The 10,590-nt window shown below is 35.8% G+C and overlaps 3 non-coding genes across 3 annotated transcripts; all 3 read right to left on the bottom strand.

Annotated features, from left to right (window-relative positions):
• Window positions 1-5,446: 5,446 nt before the first annotated feature.
• Window positions 5,447-5,519, bottom strand: TRNAF-GAA (transfer RNA phenylalanine (anticodon GAA)). The gene has a single exon. It is a non-coding gene; the product is annotated as a tRNA-Phe (tRNA).
• An 835-nt stretch (window positions 5,520-6,354) lies between these two features.
• On the bottom strand, window positions 6,355-6,437 carry TRNAR-GCG (transfer RNA arginine (anticodon GCG)). The gene is given in 2 exon segments: window positions 6,355-6,389; window positions 6,394-6,437. It is a non-coding gene; the product is annotated as a tRNA-Arg (tRNA).
• A 3,877-nt stretch (window positions 6,438-10,314) lies between these two features.
• On the bottom strand, window positions 10,315-10,397 carry TRNAL-CAG (transfer RNA leucine (anticodon CAG)). The gene has a single exon. It is a non-coding gene; the product is annotated as a tRNA-Leu (tRNA).
• Window positions 10,398-10,590: the final 193 nt, after the last annotated feature.

Genomic DNA, 10,590 nt, shown 5'->3' with positions numbered 1-10,590 from the left:
AAAATGTGCTGAAACATGTCAGAATGACATGGGCATTTCACATTTTTTAAACTATGATTACCTACTTGTTAAGTTTTTGTTTATTAAATATCGTTATGGTCTATTGATGTGTGAGGTGAAAACTATGAAAGTAGACTTACCAGCAAATCCGTTTCTAGATATATTTCATGACAGCACTGTAGAAGGTTGATTCCCTACCCTAATAGGGACAGAGAACACAAAGAGGTGAAATAGTCCCTCCTCATTGACTGTCCAAAGGATTTTTCTAGTGCCAAAAGAACAACAGACATATGCACAAAAAATCTGTTTGATGTTCCTAGAGTTCTTTTTTGAGAGGACAAATTCAGATTCACTCCAAAGACTCTCAGGAAATTTTTCAAAACCACATTACATGAAGATAAAGTTTCTTGAAATTAAATGTTGATGTCAGAAGTGGGATTTGAACCCACGCCTCCAGGGGAAACTGCAACCTAAACGCAGCGCCTTAGACCACTCTGCCATCTGCAATTGGAACTTAACTCCTTCCATGCTAGTCAGCAGAAATGTTACCATTCCTTGTGATTAAAAACTTGTCACACCACCCCAAAAAAGTCAATAAATAACATTTTTTATATGCGTACTTTTCGTCTGCATTAATTTTTAAACCTCCATTTATTTTGTTTGGATATTAGAAATGTTAGATTTCTCACAAATGCGGTGATGCACCACATTTCTTCAGAAACTACTGTTTGGCCACACAGCAGGGCTTTGAAAGGAAGAGCCCTATTTGGGTTTTGCAATGCAGATTTTGCAGGAATACCTTGCAGATGAAATTTGCAGAGTACCAAAACAGCAGAAAACCTCCCAAAGTGACCACATTTTAGAAATTATTTTGCACAATGAGTTAATCAACACCTGCAATTACTATTGTCAGCCTATAGGTGTTTTCACTCTGAACCATCCAGCATTGCAAGTATGCCAGTTTAGTGCCCAGCTTTTGCTTGCAGAGACAAGCAACCCATACATTTTTAAGTGGGCTCTACTCACTGGAGCAATGTCAAATATGTAGATGCTTTGTCTCACCATTAAAGTAGAAACCTCCTATATTTCAAATTAAAGATGACGGACCTGTGTGGAGCTTGTGTTTTTTGCCTTTTTGACTTTGTCCACAGCATATTTTTTAAGGACATTTGTCTCAGTAATGCCTCAGTGTTTCAAAGTCAAACAAGCTGACTATAATCATTCAGCTAGTGTCTGATAAGTGCTGTCTGTTTCAGCTATCAGGTTACCTTTTAATCCTCTTACAGCTAAGTCAATCTGAAATAAAACAAAATAGAGGAAAAATTACTAAAAAACATTCATGTGTTCAAAAGGAAAAAGTTACCGTTTCTCAAATTTTTAACATTTTGTTTTCTGTAGATAGTTAAGATTTTTAGGCCTTTTGATCATGATCAGTCCATGTGCTTTGTTTAATATCTCCTTAAAATGTAAACGGTGAAGAAAAAGCATTTTGCCGAAACCCGGGATTGGACTAGGGACCTTTAGATCTTCAGTCAAACGCTCTCCCAACTGAGCTATTTCGGCCATATCTATACATTTTCTGGGGGGTTTGACACTCTGCAAATGTCAAGTGTCACACCTGGAGGGATATATTATAATTTTTCATTTGACTGTTTTTTGAAGCATGATTTCTATTTGAAACGCCTTCCATTTTGCTGTACATATTTAATAACATTCATTAACTATTTGTGAATGAGTAGAAAAAGACAGCAATTTTGCCATTGAATTTTTACATTTTCAGTTTGTCTCCATGCACCAGTATAATTCTGACCCTGTGCTTCTAGAATAGGTCATGGTCGCACATAAAACACAATTTGCATGCATAATGTTACATCAAGTTTTATTTTTTATGAGATGCAAACAATTGGAGCAAAAAAGAGACAAAAATTTAGAGAAAATATTTTATTGATTGTTAAAAGTGAGACCATTTGTCCCAAAATGTGCTGAAACATGTCAGAATGACATGGGCATTTCACATTTTTTAAACTATGATTACCTACTTGTTAAGTTTTTGTTTATTAAATATCGTTATGGTCTATTGATGTGTGAGGTGAAAACTATGAAAGTAGACTTACCAGCAAATCCGTTTCTAGATATATTTCATGACAGCACTGTAGAAGGTTGATTCCCTACCCTAATAGGGACAGAGAACACAAAGAGGTGAAATAGTCCCTCCTCATTGACTGTCCAAAGGATTTTTCTAGTGCCAAAAGAACAACAGACATATGCACAAAAAATCTGTTTGATGTTCCTAGAGTTCTTTTTTGAGAGGACAAATTCAGATTCACTCCAAAGACTCTCAGGAAATTTTTCAAAACCACATTACATGAAGATAAAGTTTCTTGAAATTAAATGTTGATGTCAGAAGTGGGATTTGAACCCACGCCTCCAGGGGAAACTGCAACCTAAACGCAGCGCCTTAGACCACTCTGCCATCTGCAATTGGAACTTAACTCCTTCCATGCTAGTCAGCAGAAATGTTACCATTCCTTGTGATTAAAAACTTGTCACACCACCCCAAAAAAGTCAATAAATAACATTTTTTATATGCGTACTTTTCGTCTGCATTAATTTTTAAACCTCCATTTATTTTGTTTGGATATTAGAAATGTTAGATTTCTCACAAATGCGGTGATGCACCACATTTCTTCAGAAACTACTGTTTGGCCACACAGCAGGGCTTTGAAAGGAAGAGCCCTATTTGGGTTTTGCAATGCAGATTTTGCAGGAATACCTTGCAGATGAAATTTGCAGAGTACCAAAACAGCAGAAAACCTCCCAAAGTGACCACATTTTAGAAATTATTTTGCACAATGAGTTAATCAACACCTGCAATTACTATTGTCAGCCTATAGGTGTTTTCACTCTGAACCATCCAGCATTGCAAGTATGCCAGTTTAGTGCCCACCTTTTGCTTGCAGAGACAAGCAACCCATACATTTTTAAGTGGGCTCTACTCACTGGAGCAATGTCAAATATGTAGATACTTTGTCTCACCATTAAAGTAGAAACCTCCTATATTTCAAATTAAAGATGACGGACCTGTGTGGAGCTTGTGTTTTTTGCCTTTTTGACTTTGTCCACAGCATATTTTTTAAGGACATTTGTCTCAGTAATGCCTCAGTGTTTCAAAGTCAAACAAGCTGACTATAATCATTCAGCTAGTGTCTGATAAGTGCTGTCTGTTTCAGCTATCAGGTTACCTTTTAATCCTCTTACAGCTAAGTCAATCTGAAATAAAACAAAATAGAGGAAAAATTACTAAAAAACATTCATGTGTTCAAAAGGAAAAAGTTACCGTTTCTCAAATTTTTAACATTTTGTTTTCTGTAGATAGTTAAGATTTTTAGGCCTTTTGATCATGATCAGTCCATGTGCTTTGTTTAATATCTCCTTAAAATGTAAACGGTGAAGAAAAAGCATTTTGCCGAAACCCGGGATTGGACTAGATCTTCAGTCTAACGCTCTCCCAACTGAGTTATTTCTGCCATATCTATACATTTTCTCGGGGGTTTGACACTCTGCAAATGTCAAGTGTCACACCTGGAGGGATATATTATAATTTTTCATTTGACTGTTTTTTGAAGCATGATTTCTATTTGAAACGCCTTCCATTTTGCTGTACATATTTAATAACATTCATTAACTATTTGTGAATGAGTAGAAAAAGACAGCAATTTTGCCATTGAATTTTTACATTTTCAGTTTGTCTCCATGCACCAGTATAATTCTGACCCTGTGCTTCTAGAATAGGTCATGGTCGCACATAAAACACAATTTGCATGCATAATGTTACATCAAGTTTTATTTTTTATGAGATGCAAACAATTGGAGCAAAAAAGAGACAAAAATTTAGAGAAAATATTTTATTGATTGTTAATGTTAAAAGTGAGACCATTTGTCCCAAAATGTGCTGAAACATGTCAGAATGACATGGGCATTTCACATTTTTTAAACTATGATTACCTACTTGTTAAGTTTTTGTTTATTAAGTATCGTTATGGTCTATTGATGTATGAGGTGAAAACTATGAAAGTAGACTTACCAGCAAATCCGTTTCTAGATATATTTCATGACAGCACTGTAGAAGGTTGATTCCCTACCCTAATAGGGACAGAGAACACAAAGAGGTGAAATAGTCCCTCCTCATTGACTGTCCAAAGGATTTTTCTAGTGCCAAAAGAACAACAGACATATGCACAAAAAATCTGTTTGATGTTCCTAGAGTTCTTTTTTGAGAGGACAAATTCAGATTCACTCCAAAGACTCTCAGGAAATTTTTCAAAACCACATTACATGAAGATAAAGTTTCTTGAAATTAAATGTTGATGTCAGAAGTGGGATTCGAACTCACGCCTCGAGGGGAAACTGCAACCTAAACGCAGCGCCTTAGACCACTCTGCCATCTTGACTTCGATATGCAATTAGAACTTAACTCCTTCCATGCTAGTCAGCAGAAATTTTACCATTCCTTGTGATTAAAAACTTGTCACACCACCCCAAAAAAGTCAATAAATAACATTTTTTATATGCGTACTTTTCGTCTGCATTAATTTTTAAACCTCCATTTATTTTGTTTGGATATTAGAAATGTTAGATTTCTCACAAATGCGGTGATGCACCACATTTCTTCAGAAACTACTGTTTGGCCACACAGCAGGGCTTTGAAAGGAAGAGCCCTATTTGGGTTTTGCAATGCAGATTTTGCAGGAATACCTTGCAGATGAAATTTGCAGAGTACCAAAACAGCAGAAAACCTCCCAAAGTGACCACATTTTAGAAATTATTTTGCACAATGAGTTAATCAACACCTGCAATTACTATTGTCAGCCTATAGGTGTTTTCACTCTGAACCATCCAGCATTGCAAGTATGCCAGTTTAGTGCCCAGCTTTTGCTTGCAGAGACAAGCAACCCATACATTTTTAAGTGGGCTCTACTCACTGGAGCAATGTCAAATATGTAGATGCTTTGTCTCACCATTAAAGTAGAAACCTCCTATATTTCAAATTAAAGATGACGGACCTGTGTGGAGCTTGTGTTTTTTGCCTTTTTGACTTTGTCCACAGCATATTTTTTAAGGACATTTGTCTCAGTAATGCCTCAGTGTTTCAAAGTCAAACAAGCTGACTATAATCATTCAGCTAGTGTCTGATAAGTGCTGTCTGTTTCAGCTATCAGGTTACCTTTTAATCCTCTTACAGCTAAGTCAATCTGAAATAAAACAAAATAGAGGAAAAATTACTAAAAAACATTCATGTGTTCAAAAGGAAAAAGTTACCGTTTCTCAAATTTTTAACATTTTGTTTTCTGTAGATAGTTAAGATTTTTAGGCCTTTTGATCATGATCAGTCCATGTGCTTTGTTTAATATCTCCTTAAAATGTAAACGGTGAAGAAAAAGCATTTTGCCGAAACCCGGGATTGGACCAGGGACCTTTAGATCTTCAGTCTAACGCTCTCCCAACTGAGCTATTTCGGCCATATCTATACATTTTCTGGGGGGTTTGACACTCTGCAAATGTCAAGTGTCACACCTGGAGGGATATATTATAATTTTTCATTTGACTGTTTTTTGAAGCATGATTTCTATTTGAAACGCCTTCCATTTTGCTGTACATATTTAATAACATTCATTAACTATTTGTGAATGAGTAGAAAAAGACAGCAATTTTGCCATTGAATTTTTACATTTTCAGTTTGTCTCCATGCACCAGTATAATTCTGACCCTGTGCTTCTAGAATAGGTCATGGTCGCACATAAAACACAATTTGCATGCATAATGTTACATCAAGTTTTATTTTTTATGAGATGCAAACAATTGGAGCAAAAAAGAGACAAAAATTTAGAGAAAATATTTTATTGATTGTTAAAAGTGAGACCATTTGTCCCAAAATGTGCTGAAACATGTCAGAATGACATGGGCATTTCACATTTTTTAAACTATGATTACCTACTTGTTAAGTTTTTGTTTATTAAATATCGTTATGGTCTATTGATGTATGAGGTGAAAACTATGAAAGTAGACTTACCAGCAAATCCGTTTCTAGATATATTTCATGACAGCACTGTAGAAGGTTGATTCCCTACCCTAATAGGGACAGAGAACACAAAGAGGTGAAATAGTCCCTCCTCATTGACTGTCCAAAGGATTTTTCTAGTGCCAAAAGAACAACAGACATATGCACAAAAAATCTGTTTGATGTTCCTAGAGTTCTTTTTTGAGAGGACAAATTCAGATTCACTCCAAAGACTATCAGGAAATTTTTCAAAACCACATTACATGAAGATAAAGTTTCTTGAAATTAAATGTTGATGTCAGAAGTGGGATTTGAACCCACGCCTCCAGGGAAAACCGCAACCTGAACGCTGCGCCTTAGACCGCTCGGCCATCCTGACTTTGATATGCAATTGGAACTTAACTCCTTCCATGCTAGTCAGCAGAAATGTTACCATTCCTTGTGATTACAAACTTGTCACACCACCCCAAAAAAGTCAATAAATAACATTTTTTATATGCGTACTTTTCGTCTGCATTAATTTTTAAACCTCCATTTATTTTGTTTGGATATTAGAAATGTTAGATTTCTCACAAATGCGGTGATGCACCACATTTCTTCAGAAACTACTGTTTGGCCACACAGCAGGGCTTTGAAAGGAAGAGCCCTATTTGGGTTTTGCAATGCAGATTTTGCAGGAATACCTTGCAGATGAAATTTGCAGAGTACCAAAACAGCAGAAAACCTCCCAAAGTGACCACATTTTAGAAATTATTTTGCACAATGAGTTAATCAACACCTGCAATTACTATTGTCAGCCTATAGGTGTTTTCACTCTGAACCATCCAGCATTGCAAGTATGCCAGTTTAGTGCCCAGCTTTTGCTTGCAGAGACAAGCAACCCATACATTTTTAAGTGGGCTCTACTCACTGGAGCAATGTCAAATATGTAGATGCTTTGTCTCACCATTAAAGTAGAAACCTCCTATATTTCAAATTAAAGATGACGGACCTGTGTGGAGCTTGTGTTTTTTGCCTTTTTGACTTTGTCCACAGCATATTTTTTAAGGACATTTGTCTCAGTAATGCCTCAGTGTTTCAAAGTCAAACAAGCTGACTATAATCATTCAGCTAGTGTCTGATAAGTGCTGTCTGTTTCAGCTATCAGGTTACCTTTTAATCCTCTTACAGCTAAGTCAATCTGAAATAAAACAAAATAGAGGAAAAATTACTAAAAAACATTCATGTGTTCAAAAGGAAAAAGTTACCGTTTCTCAAATTTTTAACATTTTGTTTTCTGTAGATAGTTAAGATTTTTAGGCCTTTTGATCATGATCAGTCCATGTGCTTTGTTTAATATCTCCTTAAAATGTAAACGGTGAAGAAAAAGCATTTTGCCGAAACCCGGGATTGGACTAGGGACCTTTAGATCTTCAGTCTAACGCTCTCCCAACTGAGCTATTTCGGCCATATCTATACATTTTCTGGGGGGTTTGACACTCTGCAAATGTCAAGTGTCACACCTGGAGGGATATATTATAATTTTTCATTTGACTGTTTTTTGAAGCATGTTTTCTATTTGAAACGCCTTCCATTTTGCTGTACATATTTAATAACATTCATTGACTATTTGTGAATGAGTAGAAAAAGACAGCAATTTTGCCATTGAATTTTTACATTTTCAGTTTGTCTCCATGCACCAGTATAATTCTGACCCTGTGCTTCTAGAATAGGTCATGGTCGCACATAAAACACAATTTGCATGCATAATGTTACATCAAGTTTTATTTTTTATGAGATGCAAACAATTGGAGCAAAAAAGAAACAAAAATTTAGAGAAAATATTTTATTGATTGTTAAAAGTGAGACCATTTGTCCCAAAATGTGCTGAAACATGTCAGAATGACATGGGCATTTCACATTTTTTAAACTATGATTACCTACTTGTTAAGTTTTTGTTTATTAAGTATCGTTATGGTCTATTGATGTATGAGGTGAAAACTATGAAAGTAGACTTACCAGCAAATCCGTTTCTAGATATATTTCATGACAGCACTGTAGAAGGTTGATTCCCTACCCTAATAGGGACAGAGAACACAAAGAGGTGAAATAGTCCCTCCTCATTGACTGTCCAAAGGATTTTTCTAGTGCCAAAAGAACAACAGACATATGCACAAAAAATCTGTTTGATGTTCCTAGAGTTCTTTTTTGAGAGGACAAATTCAGATTCACTCCAAAGACTCTCAGGAAATTTTTCAAAACCACATTACATGAAGATAAAGTTACTTGAAATTAAATGTTGATGTCAGAAGTGGGATTTGAACCCACGCCTCCAGGGGAGACTGCGACCTGAACGCTGCGCTTTAGACCGCTCGGCCATCCTGACTTCGATATGCAATTGGAACTTAACTCCTTCCATGCTAGTCAGCAGAAATGTTACCATTCCTTGTGATTACAAACTTGTCACACCACCCCAAAAAAGTCAATAAATAACATTTTTTATATGCGTACTTTTCGTCTGCATTAATTTTTAAACCTCCATTTATTTTGTTTGGATATTAGAAATGTTAGATTTCTCACAAATACGGTGATGCACCACATTTCTTCAGAAACTACTGTTTGGCCACACAGCAGGGCTTTGAAAGGAAGACCCCTATTTGGGTTTTGCAATGCAGATTTTGCAGGAATACCTTGCAGATGAAATTTGCAGAGTACCAAAACAGCAGAAAACCTCCCAAAGTGACCACATTTTAGAAATTATTTTGCACAATGAGTTAATCAACACCTGCAATTACTATTGTCAGCCTATAGGTGTTTTCACTCTGAACCATCCAGCATTGCAAGTATGCCAGTTTAGTGCCCAGCTTTTGCTTGCAGAGGCAAGCAACCCATACATTTTTAAGTGGGCTCTACTCACTGGAGCAATGTCAAATATGTAGATGCTATGTCTCACCATTAAAGTAGAAACCTCCTATATTTCAAATTAAAGATGACGGACCTGTGTGGAGCTTGTGTTTTTTGCCTTTTTGACTTTGTCCACAGCATATTTTTTAAGGACATTTGTCTCAGTAATGCCTCAGTGTTTCAAAGTCAAACAAGCTGACTATAATCATTCAGCTAGTGTCTGATAAGTGCTGTCTGTTTCAGCTATCAGGTTACCTTTTAATCCTCTTACAGCTAAGTCAATCTGAAATAAAACAAAATAGAGGAAAAATTACTAAAAAACATTCATGTGTTCAAAAGGAAAAAGTTACCGTTTCTCAAATTTTTAACATTTTGTTTTCTGTAGATAGTTAAGATTTTTAGGCCTTTTGATCATGATCAGTCCATGTGCTTTGTTTAATATCTCCTTAAAATGTAAATGGTGAAGAAAAAGCATTTTGCCGAAACCCGGGACCTTTAGATCTTCAGTCTAACGCTCTCCCAACTGAGCTATTTCGGCCATATCTATACATTTTCTGGGGGGTTTGACACTCTGCAAATGTCAAGTGTCACACCTGGAGGGATATATTATAATTTTTCATTTGACTGTTTTTTGAAGCATGATTTCTATTTGAAACGCCTTCCATTTTGCTGTACATATTTAATAACATTCATTAACTATTTGTGAATGAGTAGAAAAAGACAGCAATTTTGCCATTGAATTTTTACATTTTCAGTTTGTCTCCATGCACCAGTATAATTCTGACCCTGTGCTTCTAGAATAGGTCATGGTCGCACATAAAACACAATTTGCATGCATAATGTTACATCAAGTTTTATTTTTTATGAGATGCAAACAATTGGAGCAAAAAAGAGACAAAAATTTAGAGAAAATATTTTATTGATTGTTAAAAGTGAGACCATTTGTCCCAAAATGTGCTGAAACATGTCAGAATGACATGGGCATTTCACATTTTTTAAACTATGATTACAAACTTGTTAAGTTTTTGTTTATTAAGTATCGTTATGGTCTATTGATGTATGAGGTGAAAACTATGAAAGTAGACTTACCAGCAAATCCGTTTCTAGATATATTTCATGACAGCACTGTAGAAGGTTGATTCCCTACCCTAATAGGGACAGAAAACACAAAGAGGTGAAATAGTCCCTCCTCATTGACTGTCCAAAGGATTTTTCTAGTGCCAAAAGAACAACAGACATATGCACAAAAAATCTGTTTGATGTTCCTAGAGTTCTTTTTTGAGAGGACAAATTCAGATTCACTCCAAAGACTCTCAGGAAATTTTTCAAAACCACATTACATGAAGATAAAGTTACTTGAAATTAAATGTTGATGTCAGAAGTGTGATTTGAACCCACGCCTCCAGGGGAGACTGCGACCTGAACGCAGCGCCTTAGACCGCTCGGCCATCCTGACTTCGATATGCAATTGGAACTTAACTCCTTCCATGCTAGTCAGCAGAAATGTTACCATTCATTGTGATTACAAACTTGTCACACCACCTCAAAAAAGTCAATAAATAACATTTTTTATATGCGTACTTTTCGTCTGCATTAATTTTTAAACCTCCATTTATTTTGTTTGGATATTAGAAATGTTAGATTTCTCA

Source organism: Dendrobates tinctorius, unplaced genomic scaffold (assembly GCF_039654945.1).
Source record: "Dendrobates tinctorius isolate UK_male_01 unplaced genomic scaffold, ASM3965494v1 ptg000300l, whole genome shotgun sequence".
Taxonomy (NCBI): domain Eukaryota; kingdom Metazoa; phylum Chordata; class Amphibia; order Anura; family Dendrobatidae; genus Dendrobates; species Dendrobates tinctorius.
Note: the sequence above shows the minus strand (reverse complement) of the source record. Positions and strands in the feature narration are given on the sequence as shown.